This window comes from Nycticebus coucang, chromosome 4 (genome assembly GCF_027406575.1).
Source record: "Nycticebus coucang isolate mNycCou1 chromosome 4, mNycCou1.pri, whole genome shotgun sequence".
Lineage (NCBI taxonomy): Eukaryota > Metazoa > Chordata > Mammalia > Primates > Lorisidae > Nycticebus > Nycticebus coucang.
This window is the reverse complement of record NC_069783.1, coordinates 106,529,810-106,555,003: the sequence shown is the minus strand read 5'-3', so window position 1 is coordinate 106,555,003 and position 25,194 is coordinate 106,529,810. Positions and strand designations below refer to the sequence as shown.

At 49.1% G+C, this 25,194-nt stretch overlaps 1 protein-coding gene across 14 annotated transcripts in view; it reads right to left on the bottom strand.

Annotated features, from left to right (window-relative positions):
* Positions 1-18,506, bottom strand: part of RIMBP2 (RIMS binding protein 2) — a 266,080-nt gene extending 247,574 nt beyond the window's left edge. For 12 of the 14 annotated variants that reach the window (XR_008379598.1, XR_008379600.1, XR_008379599.1 and 9 more), the window contains exon 1: positions 18,168-18,506. The gene's annotated coding sequence lies outside the window, so the exon portion shown is untranslated. Of the gene's footprint in view, positions 1-16,452; positions 16,536-17,282; positions 17,390-18,167 lie in introns of those variants that run through there. The other 2 variants (XM_053588644.1, XM_053588645.1) reach the window with 2 other exon arrangements.
* Between the last annotated feature and the right edge of the window lie 6,688 nt (positions 18,507-25,194).

Genomic DNA, 25,194 nt, shown 5'->3' with positions numbered 1-25,194 from the left:
GATGTGATGAGTCTTTTGTTCGCTTTTTTATTTATTAGATTTTAATTAAAAACCATTGAAATCACCCTACCCCATTTCATAAAAATAAATCTCGCCAAGACCCATGAAACCTCCTTCCAGCCAAGACTGGGCGGTCCCTCCTCTCATGGGGTCCCCAACACACCCAACCCTCCTCCCTGGAGCTGCCAGATATGGAATTCTAGGAAAGGTCAACCAAGCCACAGGTCATGACCCACCAGACTATGAAATCGATTTGGTAGGTCTTAACAGGATTTAAAAAAATAAACTATGAAATGAGACAGAATGGACCAATAAAGTGTGCGGGACAGAACAGTGCACACATGTGAGGCCTCCCCACATCCCTCTCCCAGACAGGAGCCAGAGCGGGACACATTCAGAACACAGAGCCTCCTCCCATGCCCCTCAAGTGTGCCCCCACATCTGTTCTGTCACTTCTTGGAAAACACTGTCTCCCCTTCCCGCCTGCAGGCCCCATGTGGAGAACTCTTACTGTGGCTGAGACCACCACAACTGGAAGAATAAATGAACAGGTGAGATGTGAAGGAAAATACAGAGGGCTATCTCTAGATAATTTCTCAGTACACAGGTGCGCACGCACGCACACGCACACACACAAAATCAATGCCCAGTGTGGAAGCACATGCCTAGCATTCTATTAGAATACCAAGGCCAGAGGATAGCTTGAGCCCAGGAGCTCAAGGCCAACCTGGACAACATAGTGAGACTCTGTCTCTAATAAATAAAATAAAAATTGTAAAATGTAATTCTAGGATAATGCCACCTATGAAAGAGGGGATCACCCCAATGACATTAGGTCAGTCACATAAAGACACAGCCACGGATCAAATCGTTTGAAGGGGTGACCCTCAAAGCCAATGAAGTACAGAATCATGTCGAGGCCCACCCAGGAGAGGCCCTAGGGCCAGACAGTGAATGTACACCAGGAGAGTGCAGGTGCCATGGAGATCACTGTGGCCCATCCTGTGTGCACTGCAGCATTCACTTCCTCCAACTTTCAGAGGTGGTATGTCCCCACTAACTAGCTGTACTTCCCAGCTTGTTACAATCTTGGGTACAGATTGGGTGGAATGTCATAGTTCTGACCAATGAAATGCAATGCAAGCAGAAGTCATTGAATGCCGTCTCCAAGAAAGCTCTTTACAAGAGGATGACTCAGCTGTCACTCACTTTTCCTTGACCTTCATCATCCTTTCCCTTTTCCTGCCCAGAATACAGGCTTGCCGGCTGGAGCCCCAGCAGCCATCTTGAGACCATTAAGATAGGATTGTTACCATAGGATGGCAGAGCAATCAGAAGGAGCCCAGGTCCCTAACGATTCAGTGGTACCAACACACCAGGAAGCTCTAGAATTCCTGCATCTGAATTTATGTCATGGCACAGCTGAGCATAACCTGGATGATACATCCAGAACATTATCCTGCAGACATGGACCAGAGGGGCTGATAAATGTCCAGCTGTGCCCCAGCCGCCCCTGCCAAGACAATACATACACCAGAAATGCTGAGCAAGACAGTCCTCTAGAGGGTGACTGTACCACCCTACCCTCCAACCAGATGAGCAAGCTAAGAGTCTAGGCTTCAGTGTTGACTCAGCTCCTCTTCATTCCATCACTGAACCCCATCAAGTCTACCTCTTAAATAACTCCCCAGTCTGTCCACTCCCTTCCACCCGGGCCCCCTGCATCTCTCACCTGTCGTTCCCTTAATCAGCTGCTTCCCAGTACTTCTCCTCCAGTCATGCCTCACCCAGGAGCCAGAAAAACCATTTGAAAATAGAAATCTGACCTTGATGCTCTACTCACAGAATCTCAGAGGCAACCCATGGCCATCATGCTAACGCCCAGTGACCTCACTGTCATTGGCATCCACCTCCTCAACCCAACTGCCCTCCCTTAGCCCCACGAGACTGAGCCCCTCCTTGGGCCTTCCCAGTCCACCTGAGGTGCTCCCCCACATGCCCTCCAAAGCCTTCCTGGGACAGGCCAGCCGCCCACTGTATCTGCTGCCGCTGCCATTGCTTGAGCAGATTTTGACAAACATGATTACAGGGATCATAGGGTAGCAGCCACTTCAGACAGCCCCAGAGAAGACACACAAAGGAGAAGAGCCACAGGGGACGTGTCTGGGGGGCGGGGGGGCGTCCGCCATCCTTGGCAGCACCCCACATGCGGTATACACTCCACACACACAGCCAAGTAAGCAATAAGCACATTTCAGCACCTGAGCTGGGAAGCTTTGCCCAGGCCAGGGATTACTGCCAGGAAGCAACATACACATCCATAGACCATCGGCTGGAGTGAACGGGTGCCCCCAGGGACGGCTGAGACACTGCCTGAGGGCACGTGATGAGTGCAGGCCTAAGGGCAGCCTCAGGGCAAAAAGCATTTCTTTCTCCTGTTGCCATGTTCACCTAGTGATCAAATCCTCACTGAAAAATCTGGACTTGCTTGTATGCCTGACCCGCACATATTGAGTGCCTACTGTATACTGCAGCTGAGCATTGGAGACCAAGTCCTGCTCTCCAGAGGCTCGTGCTTTCACTGGGGATGCAGAGAAACCCACAAACTAGTGAACACGGCTTCTGAGAGCAATGCTTGTGCTAAAGATGACCAAACAGATGGCAGAGTGATGGGGAAGGGTGCGGGGTAGGGTGCAGGGAGGGAGTGGTATCTGCTCTGAGATCTGTACAATGAGGAGGAGAATTGGCCATGGTTAGATCTGTGGGAAGAGCTTCCAGGCACAGGGACAGCGAGTGCAAAGGCCCTGGGGTGGGGAGCTGGGAGACTGGTACAGTTGGAGGCCAGGAGAAGGTGCGGAAGGGGCACAGACAACATGAGCTGGTCACACAGGACTGAGACTGGACAAAGTATGGGCTGCATTCTAAGGGCAATCGGAAGCCCCAGAGGCTTGGAAGCCCGGAAGACACATGACCTGACTTGAGTTCCTGAAAGGATCTGTCTGCCCTGGGGAAACAGAAGGAAGAGTAAGTCAGACCAGGGAACGCCTGAGTCAGTGAGGGCAGGCATCACCTCACTCCTCACTCCCATGTGGACTTTCTCCCTGCCTGCCCTAGAGCGGCTGTAAAGTGATGTCTAGGAAGAAACCTGGAGGGATTTGTTTGTTTTATTAACTAAAGCTCTGGCTCCTGTTTCTGAGGGCTCTGAGGACTGTCAGGAGAGCCCACTCAGGGTTTAGCCTCTCCTAATGCTCCTGCCTATCCCATTTCTCCATCAGCCATCTGACCCTTCCTGGCTGAAATGCTTAAATCTGGATCTGATGGGCAGTGTCTTATGAGTTGAAGGTCACGATCTGCTTGGTGGCCTCACTAGGTGATGCAAGTGGCCACTGCTGCCAACTGTCCAACAGCCCTGGGTGCCTCCACTGGCAAGTAGTGTCTCAGGCCAGAAACTATAGCTCAGAAATCCCGAGAGCAGGTGGTCTGCTGGGTTGCTAATCCTGATAGGTGTTCTGACAAATATTCCTCCAACGCTGAGCACGGGGACAGAGTGGTAGATAAAACTAGACCAGAAAGGAACCTTCCATTCTAGAGGGGAAGGTTGATTAACAAGTAAACATGTTATGCAGGGAAAGATATGAAATAAACTTCAAAGGCCCTTAAAAGAATACAAAGTGATAAAGAAAGAAAAGGAGTGATAAGGGCAATCAGGGGAGACCTCCCAGTGGTGGGGAAACTCAAGTGAAACCTGGAGGTGAAGGGGCATGGCCCTGCTGACACCTTGACTCAGGCCTCCTCTGGGAGAGAACGTTTGTCTGATGTTCCAGCCACCAAGTCTGTGGTCGCCGTGGCCACCCTGGGACACTGATGATGCAGCATTAACAAACACCAAATGTGCTCTCACGCAGCAGACACTTGCAAGGGCCTCCTGTGCACACTTAGTGCCCACTTCCCAGGCCTGCTGTGTTTGGCTTCATTAGCAGGACTCTGAGCCATGCCCAAGGGTAAGGGGTAAAGGGGTGAGGGGTGGAGTCACCTAGGGACGGGAGATGAGTTGGGGCTCCTGCTCATGCCCCTAACACCGGTGCTGACTCTGCCATCCAGCCCTGCAGTGATGCCCCCATCACGTTTCACAAACACTAGACAAGCAAGCAGGTGTGGTGGTTTACAGAAAGAAAAACACAGCACTTCTATCTTAGGCTTGTCTTGCTTCACATGTTTAACCGTTGTATTGGAGTTCACAACCCTTGAAGAAACAAGGGCTCCCAAGAGCAAAGAATAATAGCAGCTAAGAAGTGACTGCAGTGTGCTTGGCAGATGCAGCCAGGTCAAAATGTGGGGCGTTTCTGAGAGGGGCGGCTGAGACCAGGGGCTGCACACCACCACCCAGGCATCGCCTCGAGCTCCCCACCCCCACAGCAGAGCATTGGGACTCAAGTCTTCCTTGACTGAGCATAGGCAACTACAGGAAATAACAGGTTGCAACTGACCGTCTGCCCTAAAAATCAAAGCTGAGGACAGGGTTGTTGTGGCCCAGGGATATTCCCTGCCTGGCATGCATCCTTCCGCCCTGTGAGCAAAATGTGTGACCCTCACACCCCCACCCTGGAAGAGAAACAGCCTTAGGAAAGAGCAGCACAAGTAACAGACCTCCCCAAGAAACAAAGCAGCATGGATGAAGTCTCCCCGCCCACACCACCAACTCTGTAACACAGTATAAGAATTCCTACATGCCCAGTCCCCAAACAACTGTTCATCATAACAAAAGAATGAAAGTATCAGTTGTTAACCTTACAGTGCACAGGGAAAAAATCTAAGCTTATCTCTGGCTGAACCCTTTGCAATGATTTTGGGTAAATTCTAAACTTGCTGCCACCACTGAAATAACCAAATGTAAGAACGTGGTGAGACAGAATGTACATAACCCCTCCTCTCTGTCCAGCTATTAATTTCTCCCAGGAAGAGCCACTGCAAGTGCTTAGGACAGAAGGGTCTGGAATCAAATGATCCAGATTAGAATCTGGGTCCCTCCCCGACCCTCAGTCACAAATGATGCAACTCTAGACAAGTTGCTTAATTCCATGATGCCTCTTTTCCAATCCATAAAACTGGAATTAACAGGGCCCACTGCAAGGAAAGTCTAACCCTTCAAAATAGAGCATTTGAAAAGTTCAGACAGCGCCTGTGGCTCAATCGGTAAGGCGCCGGCCCCATATACCGAGGGTGGCGGGTTCAAACCCGGCCCCGGCTGAACTGCAACTAAAAAATAGCCGGGTGTTGTGGCAGGTGCCTGTAGTTCCAGCTACTCGGGAGGCTGAGGCAAAAGAATCGCTTAAGCCCAGAAGTTGCAGGTTGCTGTAGCTGTGATGCCACAGCACTTTACCGAGGGCCATAAAGTGAGACTCTGTCTCTACAAAAAAAAAAAAAGCTCAGACAGGACCTAGCTGAGACACGGATACAGAGTATCTACTTTTCACCTAAGAAGCACCCCTACAGTGAATCTAAGTGTCCTTTATTCCCGGGCAACACGATGAAACTGATTTCCCACAATTTAGTCACGCCAGGAAAATGCTGCCGCCCTTTAGATGCCAGGGGACATTCATTACAACAGGATTTTCCCAGCAATCCCTCCCGGTCACTGGGTCATCACAACAGCCAAGCCTGAAATAATTACAGTTACCAAAGTGGTCCAGCCTCATGCCATCAGGGCCACCAATTAACCAGGAAAGTCACACTGATCCCTGATGCCCTGGTGTCCCCTGCACTTTGCACCCACCCTTGATCTTAAGGCAGGCTCCCCTCTCTGCCCAGAGCATTTTCAGGTCCCTGCACTTGTTACACGCACTGCCCAAGAATCCTTCATTCACTAACAGGAAAATCGCCACCTAACATTGATATCTGGAAATTATCTTGTTTTAAAACTCAGGCAGGAAAAGCACTGTACCTTAAAATGATTGTTGCTTTTAAAAAGCATGATGGGGACATTCTGTTTGCCCTCCGGCTTGCTCTCCCGCAGCCCCTGGCCCGGGCTGGGGTCTGAGGTCCAGCTGTGGCTTCATCAGATCCTTTGTAATCGGATCCCAGGTGATTTAGCCTCATGTGACAAGGCTGCCACCTAACTCTGATTAGCAGTCCACAAACAAGCTACCACTGGCAGCCGCCTCTACAGTCAGATGGCATTTTCACAATTTCAATAAGAGTTAACAACTTTAATATGTGGCATATTGGGGGTTTGTTTTGAAATGGAATTTCCTTAGGGAGAAGAAACAGCATCTCATAGATGAGCTTATGAAACGCAGATGGGTGAGGAGGAGAGAGGGACGGGAAGAGAGATCTAGAAGCAAGGAGGCAACTCACTACCCAAACCCTCCACCTGGGGCAGAGCTCTGGGCTAGGACGCCACCTGCACTCTGGTGGGGTGAACCATAGCACTGTCATGTTATTTCAAGGGCACCAGCAAAGTGCCCCCTCTTTGTCAACAATGCCATGATTGCAGCTTCTCCCTTCTGGATTAAGCAGCATATTAAAGCCTCAGTCACTGCCAGAAAGCACGTGGGGGGGGCGGGGTATAACCGTGGCCAGGTTGCTTTCCCTTCCGGGCACTGGGAAGAAGGTGGGAAGGAGGGAAGGCCGTGGAGTGAGTCAGCAGAGAGGGCACTCACAGCTCCTGGTGACCGTCAACCCCCTTCCTATAGCCACCAAAGCGAGGCTCCTAACCTCTTGTTTAAAAAAATAAGAGTATGTCTACCAAATGGCAGATTTCAAACCCAGAAACAATCTTCCCTCGGGTGGCACTTTGCATCTTCTAGCGTGGCTCTTGCAAGACTTCCCTGGTGGTTCTTGTGACTGAAGAGCAGTTTCCCAGAGTGAGGGACGTACATCAGGGACCACTTACAAGATGGCCCTGGGTGTGCAGCGTTGTGTAATGATGTTTAAGATCCCCAAACTCTGGAGTCCAGCCTCCCAGGTTCAAATCCCAGTTGTGCTACTTTCTAGCTGTGTGACCTCAGGCTAATTGCTTACCCTCTCTGTACCTCAGTTTGACTACACAATAGGGGACAATAGTAGCCTACTTATTAGTCTCATGTAGCTGTGACAAACTGGGCAGCTCAAAACACTTTATTCTGTCATGGATTTGGAAACCATAAGTCTGAAATCAAGTTGTAGGCAGGGCTGGGCTCCCTTGAAAGGCGCTGGGGCAGATCTTTCCTCTGCCAGTGCCTGGTGCCTGCAGAAACTCCCCAGCCACTGGCCACTTCACTCTAATCCATGTCCATGGTCACCTGGCTTTCCTCTGTGTAGGTGTCATTTCTGCTATGGGTCTGTCCATCTCAAAGACCCCTCCGCTTCCCTCTTCCATGGACACAATTGCGTTTCAGGCTCACCCGGGCAGCTCAGGGTAAGTCCCTCGTGCTTATGAAATGCAGAGGGGTGAGATCCTGACTTTGCTGGGTGGACACGCCAGGGTCTGGGTGGGCAGGGAAGTTCCGCATCCCCAGCCCATCTGTCTCTGGCTTGAGGCAGCACTTCTACTTGGCTGTTCCTGATTTGTAATCTTTATAATAAACCAGGAAATGTGAAAAATGTAAAAACTTTTAAAAGATCCTGAACTTAATCACACCTCTGGCCTTGTAAGAAAACATCCTCAGTTCCAGGGATGGGGGTGTGGACATGTCTTCTGTGGAGGTCTGAGGAGGGGATGCCATGGTGAGGTTACCCTGTGTGGGCACGAGTGTGCACCGTTGTGGGCTATTTTACAAAGTTATGCACCACTGTTCTTGTTATTCAAGGGTAGTGTTAAGTAACATGGAGAGAGAAATTACTTTCTTCTGTCTTCCAGAAAAGAGCCCCTAGGTTGGGTGCTGGGTGTGGCTAACACCTTACTAATGGGCATGAACCGGCCTCCCCTGCATCACAAAAGCCGGAGGCCTCGGGCACAGAGCAGGCAGGCGGTGGGGGCCTACACTTAGGGTGGCCAATGTTTTTATCACCACTACTTTTGTTTATATGTTTACTTCATCTGTGATGACAAAGTTTTCATTTATAGTAATCACATAAAATTCTGTTCTTAAACCTGAATAAAAGTCTTTAAAAAGGAAAACAAGGTCCCTGACTAACAGGTGTGGTCAGCGATAGCACTGGCATAAACCACCAGGATGCAAAGGGCCCACCACAGATGCGAAGGGAGGGAGGGGCGTCCAGCCTACTAAAGGAATAAAACGGGCGGTGAGGTAGCCAGGAATTGACTCTTTCCACAAATCTGCAACAGTCCTACACGCATGCGTCAAGGAAAAGATGCCATGTAACCCAATCTTGGGGTGACTGATGGGACCTTAATATCTCCACCTTGGAAACTCAGAGACCAAACCTAGGTGAATGGCACTGCCCCCACGAGGCCAGCTGACCACAAACAAAGCCAGAGCTCTGGGCTGCTCAGACCGCAGACCTGCGCCGCCTCCTGCGTCAGGTTTGCCAATCCCACGACCATGACGTGGGCACGGCTGTCCTGTCCTGACCCACGCAGCAGCCTGCCTGCTCCATGAAACTCACTCTGCTGTGTTCACACCTGCCGGGCCAGGACCCTCCTTCCTGCTCCTCCTTTTCTTCTAGGACAAGCCCAGGAACCCAGGCCGCAAAAAACATCCCAGGGCAAGACAAGGTGGGGCTGTACTTCCCACAGCAAACTCCTACTGGGGGGCCAGCAGGTTAATTGAATCCTCACTATACACCAGGCCCTATTCTCAAAGCTTCATACCAGTTAAGTTGTTGGGCCCTGCCATGTGCCTGAGGCCTAGTGCAACTTCCCGAGCTTGACTAGAAGTAGATCCATCGAGCTACTTCCACGTAGCAATGACTCAGCAAGGCCCCCCCCCAGCCTGAAACTGCCTCTACCTAGATACAGCCAACGTGATACCATGCCATTGGCCCAACCCTGTTATACCACCCATCACACCATTTCACGTACCTCATCCCCCACTTCCTTTCCCCGCCCCTTCCCCATGCTCTATATAAGCAGCTGCTTGACGCAATAAAGTTGAGATCCTGCTTCAACAGCCTCCCGGCTCCGTGTGGTTTTCTTCGAGCCGCCGACACTCGCCATCCCGCTCAGCCCCTGGGACGAGGTCAGGCTGGCCCCAGTCTTCCCTCAACTGTGACTGCCAGAGGACCCGGCATTAAGTCATTTAATCACCAAAACACCCCTTCTGAAGTCCTCCACCTTGATGGGAGTAAGATAGCAGCTAAGGTCTGAGTGCTTGCTATCGGCTAAGTACTTCTGCTGTATGAACACATCAATAACTATACTTCGGGAAGGAGATGAACACTGTTGTACTCTCCCCATTTCACAGACGAGAAAACGGAAGCCCAGAGAGGTTAAGAGATGGACCCGTGGTCTCACAGTTAGGAAGTAGCAGAGCCCAGATGAGAACCAACCAGTCTGGCTTAAGACTCTGCCCTCTAACCATGGCTACTTCCACTTCCTGAAGGTCATTCCAGACTGGCATGCCCATGGAGTGGCTTCTCTTGTAGATGCCCTAAGCCATAGATAAGTCCACACCCCCATGGCAGCCTGGCATGGAGGTTAGGGACTCCAGTTGTGGCCAAAGTGCTGCAGTTAATCTCAGCTGCTCCCCTCACCTGGCAGTGCAAGGGTTTGGGCAAGAGTCTGAACCTTTATGTGTGGGTCCATCATCTGCAAAATAATAGCATTTCCCTTACAGGGACCTTCTGACAATGAAATGAGTCCACTGATGTGAGGGCTCTAGGACAGAGGCTAACACAAGTTGTGGGTGGAGGGAGTGGCTATCAGCACCAGCCATTGTTATCACCGCTGTGGTTACAGGACTATAGACCAGTTGTCAAAATGATAATGGAATTGCTCAGATAATGGAATATGCGTATCATATTCTGGCATACTGATGGAGACCTACTCCCCACCTCTTGCCTGAGGTGGAGTATTTTACACACACTTGGCTGGTGCCAACTTCTGGCCCTGCCCAGCCACTCCTCCCCCATGGAGGATGGGGAAAAATCCTAAGTCAACTTGGAAACATCCTGAAATGGCTGAGAAACACCAAGCAAGTAAATTTACCCTCAAATGACAAGAGTTACTTTTTTGCTCTGGAGAGCAGCCAGGGCTCGAGTAAGAGTCTGAACCTTTATGTGTGAGTCCATCATCTACAAAATAATAGCATTTCCCTTACAGGGGCCTTCTGACAATGAAACGAGTCAACTGAGTTACAGGTAGGAAAACAGCTGCAGGGCCCACAGACCTGAGCGTGAGGACATGATCTGCCCCAAGAAGCCACACAAACACTCATCACAGTGCCTCTGCCCTGTCGGGGCTGCACCCTGCAAGAGACACTGGCACCTGTCCTCTCCAGGAAATCTCCCAGCACAGAGGGAGGGAACGCACCCAGGAACAGAGTAGATGCTGCAGCAGGAGGGAGTAGAGGCTGCAGAGCAGTCAGGGAAGGCTTCTCGGAGGCAGTGACCTTTGAACAGAGCCTTGAACAACTTGACCAGTGAGCAGAGGGGAGGCTGAGTGAGCAGAACCACCTCATGAAAGGCTGGTGGCCATCAGAAAACCCCAGTTGAGAATAAAAGCAACCAGAAGCTTCCACAGGAGGACACAATCTGAGACATGTCCAACAAGATCCCTTTGGCTGCCATATGGAGAACAGACACCACAGCCCAGAGATGGATGCAAGAGGCCCTCAGGGCTAAGACGGTGGGTCTCGGGCCCCAGAGCGGCCACAGTGAGGAGGGCAGACTCGAGGTGCAAAGGGGAAGAGAGAGATGTTGGTGGACCCAATGTGGGAACAGCCAGTACAGTTTGGGAAGAAAATTGTTGAGGCGAGAGGAAGGCTTCGCTGAGGGAGAGACACAGGGAAAGATGACACGCACCTTCTGTGTCTCTGTGTCCAGCAATGGTTCTCAGGCCTTTTAGAAGTGACTGACATCTACCGATGACCGCATGGTAGAGCCACACAAATATTATTTGGCCACAAAGAGGAATGAAACTGTGACACATGCTGCAAATGGGAGGCCCCTTGAAATGTAATGCTGAGAAGCCAGACACAAAAGGACCTTATGTCATATTATTCTATTCATATAAAACATCCAGAAATAGGAGATCCATAGAGACAGAAAGTAGATTATCAGTTGCCAGGGGCTGGACGGCAGGATGGGGAGTGGCTGGTGACAGGACTCGAGTTTCATCCAAGATGATGAAATTTCTCTAAAACTGACTCTGATGATGACTGCATGACTCCGAATAGACTAAAAGCCATTCAATTGCACATTTTCAATGTGTGAATTGGTGTGTCAATTATATCTCAAAGCTGTTTGAGAACCGCTGCTAGCCATGCCCCATCCCAGTGCACCTGCTCCACCAAGCAGATGGGCCCTGAACACGGGCACTTCTCACAAGCTCCCAGGGATTACAACAGGCCTCTGGGCCAGGACCAGCTCCATCGCATGGACATCAGAGGCAGGGCAGTGCTGTGGTCATAACCTGGCCCAGCCTTCCCCAGCTGTGTGATCTGGGGTCTCAAAGACTATTGTTTCACCTGTAAAATACATCTACAAGAGCCACAGTGCCTACCCCACAGGATGGTGTTTTGTGTACAAAAAGTGAAGGCACCCACTGGTGGGCAGTCAACCCCGGATGGCGTCACCATATCTGAGCTGAAACAGCTGTCTATACAAGTTTATTTAATTCTCATGATTTAAAAAAAGGGGCGGGGGGCGGGGGATCCAGGCCTGGTGGTCTGGAGAGAAGGGAGGACAGCAGGAGAAATGTCCAGTCTGGAGTTGACAAGGGCACCCAGCCTATCGTAAGGACCCCACGCCACTTTGCTCCATTCAGCCTTCTTGAGACATGTTTATTGAGCAAGGACCAGCTGCATGTAAGCCACTCGCCAGGCACTGGCAATTAGGACACAAACAAATTCAAATAGGTTCAAGACTTGGTGCCCAAGCTGCAGGCTGGGGCCTGCCTCTGTCTGAGTGTCAGTAGAAACCTCCCCTACCCCCATGCCTGGTGTGAGGGCAGCTGAGTGCCATCACCTACCACAGAGCTGACCAATTCCTGGGCCCCTGAAAACCCAGCTCTTTACCAACCCTGTCTAGAGGTCTTTAAGGTAAACAGTTGAAACATTTCCTGGTGCTTCTAGAGGCGGGGAGTCATTTCTCCAGCCCATCTCTGCGTGAGGTGATAACTCAGTAATGTGATGGGGTGTGTTTCTCAGAAACCACCAGTCGATAACCATTAATAACACCCTAATGAAAACCAACTCTGTCCAATCAACCACAGCAGCCAATCCTAAAAATCATCATCTCAGCACACACGCTGGGTCCTGGCACTAAGTATTTCATCAGAGGGACTCTTACCAAACAGCCCCACCCCCGCGAGACGAGGCATCCCCAGGGTCCACTCAGAAGACCTTTGTTTCCAAAGCAAACAGACAGGTTCTCTTTTCGGTAACTGTGGGTGGAGGCTGTAAGAGGGCAACAGAGGGAGGAAAGGAAGTGGGGGACCTAGGCACCCCGACAAAGGTATGTACATGGCCCAAGTCCCCAGATGCCCCTGGAAAAATACTGATACTGAGGGTCTCTGGGAGAGGGTAGGACATTGCATCCCTCATAGTCCCAGCCACTCCAAAAATATCCCTTCTCAGCCAAGATGTTACATGTCACCTCCTCTCAGCCAAGATATCACATGTCACCTCCTCCCTGAGGTCTTTCCAGATTACCCCGCCATGGAGTCCCATATCCACTGTCAAGTTGGCTGTCTCTAGTTATTCCTTCACTTGCTGTTGTCTCTCTCAGAGGGCCACCTTCCAGACAGTGGGGACCACCCTATCTTGTTCACTGCTATGTGACCAGCACCTAAAATGTGATTTGGTATTTAGCAGATACTGAAGTGTTTGAATAAATAATGAACACTGCCTTTGTCACGGGACATGTGGAGATAAGGTGGTCACAGGCGCTGCCTCTCGGGGCTCAGCTCCATACAGGGACAGCTGTCACAGCCATAGACAGCTGCACATGTTGTGGCCGGAAGAGCAGCCCATGGGCAGCCAGACGAGAGGGGTCCTGGCCCTTTCTGGGGCCCTATGTGTAGTGCTCCATTTCCTTCATCCTTTCCCAGAAGTATCTGCTGGGCACCTACTACACGGCAACTGCTACAAAACATCCCCATGGGGTGATGTTGTTAGGCCTCCCTGTCCCTGCTGTCACTCCACAACCCCACTGCTCCAACCCTGGACACACACATGGGCTTCCCATGTGACACCTCCAGCCCCGGAGGCTCCCCTATCTTTCTCATGCCTGTGAACATTAAGAATAGATGATCCAGCTTCTCAGAAGTCCAAAGAAACTCTGTCTCTTCCATCTCCTGAGTCTCCTGATCCAGTGAAAAATTAAGAAAGAGCAACACCAATTTGAATTGAGTGTTGCAGTTCAAGTATCCAATGAAAAATTAATACACTGTACCTAACAAGCCTAGTTCAGTATGATTGGCCTATTCGAAGATAGTCACCCACCTCTCAAAGACAGGGACACATTCTGAGAAATTCAACGCTGGGTCAGTTCATGACTGTGTGAACAGCACAGGGTGCGTATACACACACCTAGATGGCACAGTCCCCGGGCCACACACCCCCACAGCAGGTGGTCATGCTGAATACTGGGGGCGACTGTAACACAATGGTGGCATCTCTGTAAACACAGAAAAGGTATAGTAAAAATGAGATGTAAAAGATGAGATACGATGCACCTGCACAGGGCACCGACTATGCCTTGAAGGACCCAGACTCGCTCTGGGTGAGTGAATGTGAAGGTCAAGGATATCCCTCTGCACTGCTGCAGACTCTGTACACTCGACATCTATGATGCTCTACATTTATAATTTTTCCTTCGATAAGTTAACCTTAGCTTACTGTAACTTTCACTTTATAAATGAAATTTTAACTTTTAAGCAAAGTTAAAACGTCAAAAACATTTTATAACTGTATAAAAATATTTTCTTTCTTTACAGCCTTATTCTATTAGTTCTTAACAAAACAAGTTTACAAATTAAAAGAAAAAGCTAAGACACAAACACACCCACCAGCCTAGGCCCACACAGGTCAGGATCGCCAATGCCACTGTCGTCCACCTCCACGTCTTGTCCCACCAGAAAGTCTGCAGGGGCAATGACACACACGGAGCCACCCTCTGCTATGATAGGTCTGGAAGACCTGAGGGCCCAAGGCTGTTCCACAGTTAATGTTTTTTATCAGTAGGAGCACATTCAAATAACTAGAAAAGGTATAGTAAAGACGTAAACCTGTAACAAAATCATTATCGAGAATTCCGTACCATACACAGTTGTAAGCGCCAGACTTCTCCAGGACTGGCTTGCGGTAGGTTTGTCCACAGCAGCCTCACCACACACATGTGAGCAATACCTTGGGCTACAATCATAAGGTGGCTATGATGTCACCAGGGGATGGAAATTTTCTGGCATCATTCTAAGTTTATGGGACCACCATCACATACACAGTCTGTCATTGACTGAAACGTTTTGCAGCACATGACTGTGTGATGTCACCCTGAGGAAGCAGGGGTCCACAGGGGGTGGCCTAGTTAGAGGGCACAGGTTATGTGAGAAATGTTTTCTTCACATTTGCTCAGTGGTTCCTGGTGATTGAAAATGTACCTTTAAAAGCCAAAGAGTTACACCTGAGTCTCCATCGCTAGAAGGTGGCTCTGAGATGGCCTCCAGAACTGCACCTGGAGGTGTTGTCAGCATCTCAAAAACAAAGACCCCAGCATATAGGGCAAACACAGAGTCCAAGGGCCCCCCAGAACCTGAGGAATGACTCTGACTGTGCTTCCCCCAGCCCCTATGCCCAGCCCTGTCACTTGGAAACTACCCCATCCCAGACTCCCACAGTCTGCCTGGTTTGGAATTATAATCCCTTCTAAACTGGAGAGGTGTGGGCCTACAGGGCTGGATAGAACAGCAGGAAGCTGGGCAGCACCAAGTGCTCAGAAGCAAGTGGGGAATTAGGAGCCCTTTGGGGCTACCACAGGTGCAACTAACTGTAAGAACCTGCTCCAACAAAATAGACACATTCCAGGACCACCCCCCATGCACTTCTGACATGTGCCCCAATGTGGTTCTCACACAAGACCACCCTGGACAAGCCAAAGACTTTTCTGCAGCATCATTTGTACCAGAGTTTTGGAGAGAGCCTGGGCACCCTCCCTGGGGAACAGGTCCATAAACCAGGGGTAACAAACTCTATAGGAAATTATGTAGCAGTTAGAAGTAACTAACCAGAAATACACAAGGAAACTCAGATTATGAATGCACAGGACCACAGGATGAGAGCAGGAAACAGAGCAAGTCAGAATACCCTGAAATATCACAGCCCTGGAAGTTTTACACAGATGCAAATTGATGATCACACATAAAACCTATTGAAGGCATGGCCCACAAAGGCAGTTAGGATTGGGGTAAAGGGAGACAGAAAGAAAAGGAGAAAAAAAGGAAGGAGAAAGAGATGGAGATAGAAAAGGAAAGAAAGGAAGCAAGAAGAAAGGGAGAGAGAAGGAAGGAAGAAAAAGAGCGAAAGAGGAAGACAGAAGGAGGGAAGGAAGGGAAGCAGTAATGACAGCGAGGCAGGGGCTGAAGAGTCCGGCCAGGCAGGGGCCGAGAGTACGGCCAGGCAGGGGCCGAGAGTCCGGCCAGGCAGGGGCCGAGGAGCACGGCCAGGACAGCCCTCTGTACCCAAGAAAGAGCGCAGCACCAAGGAGGGGGCAGGTGCTCCTCTGCATGAAGCCGCCTTCCTCCTCCCACACCATAACGAGATTGGGCAGCTTTTCAAACAAGTAGAAGCAAAAAAGAGACAAGTCATGAACTATAACAATCTAATCAAATGGGATCAGAAGAACGAAAAACAGGTTTTATTGGGGTTGGCGTCAGCCTTTATGCTGTGGGTTCTCCACTGGGCTCCCGGTGCCTCCCAGCAGCCACGTGAAGCCCTGAGAAACTTCAATGTCACATCTCCCACCCGCCTACACTGGTTCCCGTGGTGGTGCCACAGGGACACTCTTGGCACAGAGGAAGTTTAAGGGCTCCACTGGCCCCTTCTGTTTGGATATTTAGGGGTCCAGACAGACCTATAAGGCATGTCCTCAGTGACAGCCGTGCTTCACATATAACCTGAGTGAGAGAAGAGACAGTGCTCTCAGGGAACGCTAAGAGTGCTAGGGTCACCCTATAATCAAGGGTTTTCAGAGTGGGTCCTTGGGCCAACAGCATCAGCCACCTCTGGGAACTTGGAGGATTTGCAGATTCTCAGCCCCACTCCAGATAGGCTGAGCCAGAGACAGAATGGGAGGGGTGGGTGTCCCACCAGCAACCTACATTGTAACCTCCCAGGCCATAATGCCAACACTCACCAAGAGAGAGGATCACGGTTGCAATCAACCCTCCAACTGGACTACACAGACACAAAAGCAGAGTGGAGGATGCTTAGGAGAGGACCAATCTGCTCTTAAACACCAGCCAATCCAGAAGCAAAACTGAAGCAGTTAGAACCTCATCGCCCACGGGTCTGAACAGGCTCCCTGCTTGTTGTGTTTAATGGCTAGTCCTGGGGGAGCCTTCTGACTGCTCACGTGCCCCCCTCAGCCCTGGGGGATTGGGTCTCTGCGGGGCTTGCAAGGCAGACACGCCCCAGAGAGGCTGCAGGTGCCCCGGCAGGTCTCATATCCTCCCATCTCCCCTGCACGTGCGTAATGCCAACCTCTCCCTGACCCAGTTTGCCATCCTCAGAGGGGTGGGCAGTGAATGGCAGCAGCCAGCTCCTTGCCTGAAGTGACCTGGAAGGACCCTGCTCTGAGGCCGGGTTGGAAGGCTGCATGGCCAGCAGTGCAGCCCTAACCCCCGGGGACAAGCCCAGCCACCCCACACTGCAGAGGGGGGCTCTCTGCCTGCCTTTGGGTCACATCACATCCCATGGAACCTTCTGGAGTGAGAGCTGGGAACGAGATCACACCCTGTCCATCCCAGCTGGAGCTCCCCAGCAATCCCCAAACACCAGGTGCCCACTGGTAGGACCAAGTGGAAGCAGATTACAGGAGATCCAAAGCCTGGGGGAGGGGTCCAGGGGAGGGGAGGAGATTTTTTCAGAGCCCCCCTGGACTGTTCACCTTAAACCAAGGTAAGCTGGGATGCCTCCAGCGCTCCCCACCCTATCCTGCTCAGACGCAGAGCCTCCTCTGCCCACCTGTCCTGGTTTTCAGAGGGAGCCGCCGGGGTGTTCTCTCTCATCAGCCGAGTCTCCTTCTGGGTTCCCGTGAGGGAAATGTTGAGTTGGACGCGGCGCCTCCTGACTCAGCCTCCATCCCTAGACCAGGCAGGAAGGCACGCGGCCCTCTGGCCCAGGTGAGGACCGAGTGGCTGGAGAAAGCACTAATTACCTCCCGCCTTCCTCCTCCCCCTACCCTCCAGGACTGTCACCCAGACCTGGCCCGCGTGCGCTCTGGGGACAGGAACCTGCTGCCCCCAGGCCCCCTCCGGGCCAGACCCCGGCTGGGTCCTGGCAGGCACTGCATCCCGGGCGAACGTGCGTTGTGAGGGGAGCTGGCCCCGCACACGGTCTGCGGGCACACGAGCATACGCGCAGCAAACACGCACACAGCTCTGCCAGGGACACCCGTTTGACACACAAATCAATCGTTCCAGCCGGTCGGCGGGACATGCGCGGACAGACTCCTGCGCGCAGTCTCTGGGCTGGGCGCGATCCCCAGCGGCCCTGTCTCCCCGCACGCGCCCCAGCCAGGATCAGGGGCCAGCCCAGGCCCTGAAGCCGCCGCCCACAGCGTCCGGCGCCCCGCGCGGGGCGAACTTTGCCTGGAGGGGCCTCTATGGGGGCGCTGGGGGTAGCTGGGAGGCGGCAAGGGTGGCCGGGCCACAACGCCGATCGCTCAGCCCGGGCCACCGGGCGCGCAGGGCCCTCAGCCGCTGAAGGGCATCCTGCGGCCACCGAGATAAACTTTGGGCAGGGAGTTCCCAGCCAGCCCCTGCGCCTGACCCCGCGGCAGCTCGGGATGCGGAGTGTCGAAGGGGACCGGGAGCTATTTTTAGGAGAAAAAAATAAATCCCAGCCTACCTTGGAGGCGAGCAGTGCCAAGGCTCCGGAGGCTCACCGCGGAGACAACTGCAGTGCCCTGTGTCAGATTACAAACTGGGGGAGGAGGACGGGCGGAGAGGCAGAGGCGGTGCCCCGTCAACATCGCCCGGCATTGGTGTGTTGGCGGCTTGGGTTCAGCTAGACATGATTCATTAGTTTTCCGCAAGCAGAGAGGAGGGAAGAGAGAGAGAGGCAGAGAAGGAGAAGGGGGGGTGTAGGGAGTCACCCGCCATGCAGCAGTACCCGGAGCCTAGAAACGTCAGTGTTAGGACACGCGCCCACACGCACACACGCCAAGATGGCTATATCCCTCGCTGCCAGTTTCTTCTCCACAGAGCTGTGGTCAAAAGCTGGGACAAAAATGGAGGCGAAACAGCTCTCCTCCCCTACGCTGTCCCTAGCACAACAGTGCAAGGTCCTCCCCTGCAGGTGGCGGGGGGGCTCCTGCCACAGAAGCCAGCCTCTACCAAGTCAAGGTAGAAACTGTCCTCCTCTCTACCCAGGACGCTCCAGAGATCCAGCACTGCGTGGAGCTCCCCAAGTGCCTGGGTCTGTGCTCTCTTTGGGCTCCCCACCCCATCCCAAGCCCCCTGAACACCCTGTGGAGGGACACCCACACACAGAACTTGGGGCTGTTGCACAGATGGACCAGCTACCTAGCAACGGAGTGGTGCAGGAGAGAAAACCACAAGGAAACATGCATGGATATCTCCCTCTCTCTCATCCCTAAGCTAAAACCCCATTGTATGTTATTTAAAGACGCTAAATAATTTAGCTTCTGGAAAGGTAAGCCCCTTGTGCTGGGCCCCACATACTCTTAACTGGGGCTCTGAGACTATTAGTGACAGCCCACACAGCACAGGACTCAAGTATAAGGACACAAGAACTCCAAGGAACAGCTCATACACCTGCGGGTCCTTTGTACAAAAGAGGACTTCTGTTGAGGGGCTTTCTGTGATTCTCCAATTAATAGACTTAACTTGACAGGTTTTATTTAAAAAAAAAAAGAAGATTCATTGGTTAGACCTGGAACATCCTCAACCACAGTGGTTTTGCTGTTCATCTTAAATCATTGGTTCTCAACCTGTGGGTTGCGACCCACAGGAACTGTAATAAAGGGTTGCAGCATTTGGAAGGTTAAGAACTACTGTCTTAAATGAACCACAGTGACCTAAAAGCTAAACAAGCAGAGGAAACCCTTTCCCAAGGCAACTTTCCCATCAGCATGGCAAATGCCTCCAGAATATGCCCCTGAATTTGCATGCCAGAGTGAAAGCTGCTTGTTCACTTGTCCCAGCCTCTGTATGTCAGAGAGAGAGATCCCTGAGGATTATCCAGGGTTGGGGAGCAAACTGACCACCACTCCCCAATTATTCTGCTGATGGGGCTGTCAAGTTCCAGACACCATGACCAGAAGAGGAAACAGTGGAGGGAGCTGAGACTCAGACAGACTCATGTGCACACACGCTCTCACAGCAGCACCACCTAAGGGAGCCAGAGGTAGAAACACCCCAGGCGTCCACCAGCTGATGAAGGGATAAACAGACCATGGTCTGTCTATACAGCGGAACATCACTCAGCCAAGAAAGGGAGTGTGGTGCTGGCTTGGGCTGCGCTGTGGATGACCCTTGACAGCATCATGCTGAGTGAAAGGCCACCTAGGAAATGTCAAAAAGAGCCAAATCCATAAGGATTGGAAGGAGACTGGTGCCCACGGGGAGTGGGAGAAGGAGTGAGGAGTGACCACCACCCCCCCCCCAATGAAGCAGAGATTCTGTTTAGGGCAATGAGAACATTTTGGAACTAGGTGGTGGTGGTCACACAACATGTGAATGTGTTCCATATCATTGAATTGTCCGCTTTAAAATGGATAATTTTATGTGACGTAAGTTTCACTTCCACAAAGGGAGGAAGGAAGGGAAGGAAAGGAGGGAAAGAAAAGCGAAAGAAGACTGAAAAGGAAACAGCCCAGCTCTAAACCCCAGCTCTGAGTGACCTTGAGCAGGGCAGTCTGCTCCATGACCTACAGAATTGTCATGCCTGCTGATAACATGGCATCTACTCCTTTGGGCTCTTGTGGGAGACAAATGAAATATTTGACAGAAGAAAACAGAGCTGTTCCCCTTTAGAAAGGACTTACTCTTTTTTTTTTTTTGTAGAGACAGAGTCTCACTTTATGGCCCTCGGTAGAGTGCCGTGGCATCACACAGCTCACAGCAACCTCCAACTCCTGGGCTTAAGCGATTCTCTTGCCTCAGCCTCCCGAGTAGCTGGGACTACAGGCGCCCGCCACAACGCCCGGCTAAGGACTTACTCTTTTAAAAGGTCATTCACTGGTATGAAAATGGCTTCCTACCCCCATTCTTTTAGGAGGAAGGGAATGGATTTTTTAAAGTACTCCCAAATAGGCCCAAGGTCCCTGATTCTGAAACAAGCTGCCAACGTATTTTCTTTTCAAGATACCGAATCTTCCCCATGTGAGGCCACCACTACTTGAACTGGCTCTGTCACATCTCATGTGACAGTCACAGCATCACCCTCAGGTATCCTATGTGGTCGGGGTTGCCCACTCATGGGGCTGGGTATGAACGGAGCCCATTTAACAGCTTGGACAACTTGAGGCCTGAAACTGACTGTAGATGCCTAAATAAGAATAAGAATGCAGGAGTCTGTTTCTCCACGTTGTGAATTTTGTGCATGAAATACTAAAACAATGTAAAAAACCAGACAAGACTTTCCTATGCACTGAGGTAACTCATGATGCCGATGAAGCCGTTCTGCTGCTGTGAAGAATGAGGACACGTTTGGCACAGTGAAAAGTCACCCAGGTCTGAAAAGTGAGCTGCCATGGTGGGGACCAGCCCCCAGGAAGAAAGCTGAAGAGCTAACAGCCCTTCAAAGCTTGTTATAGGCAACCTGCTGGCTTCTGAGCAGAAAACAGCCTCCATAAAGAGACTGCTCTTCCCTGGGTCTCTTGCACTGTTAAAGACTGCTATAAATAACATGCAATGTGTTTATCGGGTCCTGCATGCAACGAGTGTTTGCCAGATGTCGGAAAAGTGGCAGGTGCAAAATTGCATCATTGCCATCCAAAGTTGCCCAGCCCTACATGCAGAGAATGCAAAATGGGGCACTTGAGGAGCCGCCTGAGAAAGAGCCAGTCATTCCAGTGCAGTGCACTTCTGAGGGCTCAGCACTGAAATGGAGTGTCCCACTGCTGTGTAGCTAATAATTGGGCTGATGCTGAATATCAGCACTTCTGCAGGCCTGACATTCACAGCACAGCCTGTTTCTGTTAGGCCAAGTCCAAAGCCAGTGGCTAGGTGCGGCCACCTAAGTCCCGTGGAGCAGCAGTTTGAAAGTGGGTGTTGTCCATAACTTCAGCACTCAGCTAAGAGTCCTGTCTGCAAGTACTGGGTCGCTCAGAAAGGTCTAGTGCTGGGGATGACATGTTCTACCTGGAAACCCATGAAAGCCACCAAAGAACACCGATTACAAATAAGAATTGGGTAGGATAGGAGAGCTCTACAGATATTCCACGATCGAATAGGATAGTATGTTATTGTTTCCAGGAAAAATATGAGTCTTTGTATTTGCATATTATTTGTATATTATTGCATACAATTTGGGGTGAACAAAAATAATACACAAAAATCAATGGTTTTTCTACATAGGAACAATAACTAGTTTGGAAATGCAATAGAAGGAAAAATTCCATTTATAACAGCATACAAAAAGAAAGAAATGCCTGCAACTGATTTAGACCAGAAACTTGCAAGATAATATAATGAAGAAAATGGAGGAACAAAAAAAAGGAAAATTGAATAAAAAGAAAAGCATACCCGACACTTGTAGAAGGTGCACACATTTCATAAAATTCTCCAAGTCAACCTTAGCATTTAATGTGCTTACAATAAATATAAAGGCAGCATTTTTTTTTTTTAGAGACAGAGTCTCACTTTATCACCCTTGGTAGAGTGCTATGGCGTCGCAGCTCACAGCAACCTCCTGCTCCTGGACTTAGGTGATTCTCTTGCCTCAGCCTCCTGAGCAGCTGGGACCACACGTGCATGCCACAACGCCCGGCTATTTTTTGTTGCAGTTTGGCCGGGGCTGGGTTCGAGCCCGCCACCCTTGGCATATGGGGCCAGTGCCCTACCCACTGAGCCACAGGCACTGCCCTAAAGGCCGCATTTTTTTAGACCTCTGGAAGCTGATTCTAAACTTAGTATGGAAATATAAGCACAAAAATATAACCTGGACTTTTTTTTTGCAGTTTTTGGCAGGGGCTGGGCCTGAACCTGCCACCTCCGGAATATGGGGCTGGCACCCTACTCCTTTGAGCCACAGGCGCTGCCCTAACCTGGACTTTTTTTTTAAGGCAAAAGAAAGAGTAATGAAAGAAAAATAGCCTTATCAGACATTAAAATATATTATAAATATATAAATAATATCGTGCATGTTCCTGGTACGTGAACAGATGGATCAAGTGAACAAACATGCCAGTCCATCAACAGATTTAATTACATATAAGAATTTAACATGCAATAAAGTGGCACTTCTAATCAATAAGAAATATGGATTATTAGTAAATTATATTCAGGCAACTGGATAATTAAGGTAAAAAAATTCTTACACAAAGTCAATTCCAGATGAATCAAATATTTAAATGTATAAGGGAAAACTTAGGCATTCTAGGAGAAATCATGAATTTTTTTTCATTATTTTGTAATGAAGAACTTTCTCAGCAAGACAGAAAGCCCAGGAGCAATGAAAGGAAAGGCTAATGACATTTAACTGCATGGAAATGTAAAACTTCTGCACTGTGGGAAAATGCCGCAAATAAAACCAAGAGATGAATTACAACTGGGATACAATATTTGCAATATAGATTTTAGACTCCGTTGTGAGTCCAGTTTTGAGGCCTGGAGTTTGTTCAATCTGGGAGCCCTGTTTAAGAAAACTAAAAACACGAAAAAAACAAATATAAAATTCTCCAATTTTAATATCAGGTGTATCCAGATTAAGTAGAATGATTTTGAAGTCTTTCTTCTTTTTCTATTGTTTATAAGATTTGGCATGTTCTGTTTTTTTGAAATTATCTTTTACTTTTATTTATAAATATTAGTTGTCTATTTTTTGAGACTTTGGAACAAAAAATAATAAGAAGTTAACTGATGACTCCATACTGAACCTCAGAGTCAAAGCATTTTATAATAGATATACTCTTATCTAGCAATTTGAATGTTACTTTCTTTGCAGTATTATTATTGCTTAATATTTCGATGCAGCAATCCTCTGATTTCTTTTTTGAATGTATTGTTGTTCATTCTTTACGAGGTTTTTGTTTCTGGTTCTTATCTCAAATGTTATTGTTATTAAATTTTAAGCCTTTTTAATTCTGTGAAGGCAAAAGTGGAAACCTAATAAACACATGTATATGTTAAAAAAATTAAATAAAAAATAAAAAATGGCACAAAGATGATCATTTATAAAAAATGAGAAAGCAAGGTGGCGCCTGTGGCTCAAAGGAGTAGGGTGCTGGCCCCATATGCCGGAGGTGGTGGGTTCAAACCCAGCCCCGGCCAAAAACTGCAAAAAGAAAGAAAAAAGAGAAAGCAAATCACAGCAAATTCCAGACTTTAAAAAGCTGAAAAATCCCACAAATAAGACAAAATTTAGACAAGCAGCATACATTTGAGGTAATTAACTGCCTGACACCCTCTGTAATACATTTTTGAATTTAACTTGGCTGCATCATCTTTGATTACCTCTCCAGATGACAATTATTTTGTAACATTATTTTTTAAAGAAAGAACAAGAAGAAAATAATTTCCTCTAGTATGATGATCAAAATTATTTTAAGTGATTGTTGAAGGTTTAAAAATTTTCTTTAACAGATTTATTTCAGATAGAATTGTTACAAAAATGGGCTTGCTGTTTGAGTAACTGTGAGTTACTGTGACAGGTGTGCCCTATAAGCCTACGCACAAATCTCTTCGATTTGATTACCGTGAAAAAAATCAAAATAAATTTGAAACGGTTTATACTGATGTTTGCCCTGATAATGAGAATATTCTCTTTGTACCACACATTACTGAGGAGCCCAGCCTCCACTTATGGTTTGCATTTGAGGAATGGAAGAATTTTCCCCAGACTAGCTTTTGTCTCCATATACTGCAAACCTCCTTTCTTACCCACTACTCATAGGCATGTGGTTCCAAATGTCTTAAGATATGCTATATAATGATATGATCTTTGCTTATACAGGGTTATGAATAATAATTCAGTATAGAGAACAGGAAAAGTATTATAGGAAGCCGCACTGTGATGGCTAGTGATAATTTATACCCAGAAATAACAAAAAAACAGTTACAACATATCCCACTAAATCCAAATTAAATAGAATGCTAACTTGACTTCCTCTTAGCCAGGTCCTCCAAAACGCCCACAGCTTCTCTTATACCACTAGCATCAGAGAAAACCTCAGTGGAAAGATACAATTGTCTGCAGTTAAAATATCTTACTTGAATACATTTTGTGAACACATTACTCAGGTCCCCGTGGAGGTTTATGCAACTGACAACTCTGAAACTTAAATGTCATTGGCTTCATGATAAATATGCTTCTTGATAAGTTAAAGACTACATTGCTTAATATATAAAGAGCTCTTACAAATCAATAAGAAAAATATCAACAATCCAATAGAAAAATTGGCAAACAATGTAGATACATAGTTCAGTACCCCTCTATGAGATGTTGCTACAATATACTCTCTGAAATAAGGGGGGGAAAGCAAATAGTATGTATGTAGTCTCTCATTTGCACATTAAGAAGGGTTGCTTGTTATATGTGTTTCAGAAAGTTTACACTGGGAACAGTAGCTGACTTGAGAGAGGGGTTAGGGACAAGAAGTTCAAGAATGAAATATCCCTTTTATATTATTCTTTCTTTTTTTTTTTTGAAACAGAGTCTCACTTTGTCACCGTTGGTAGAGTGTCATGGC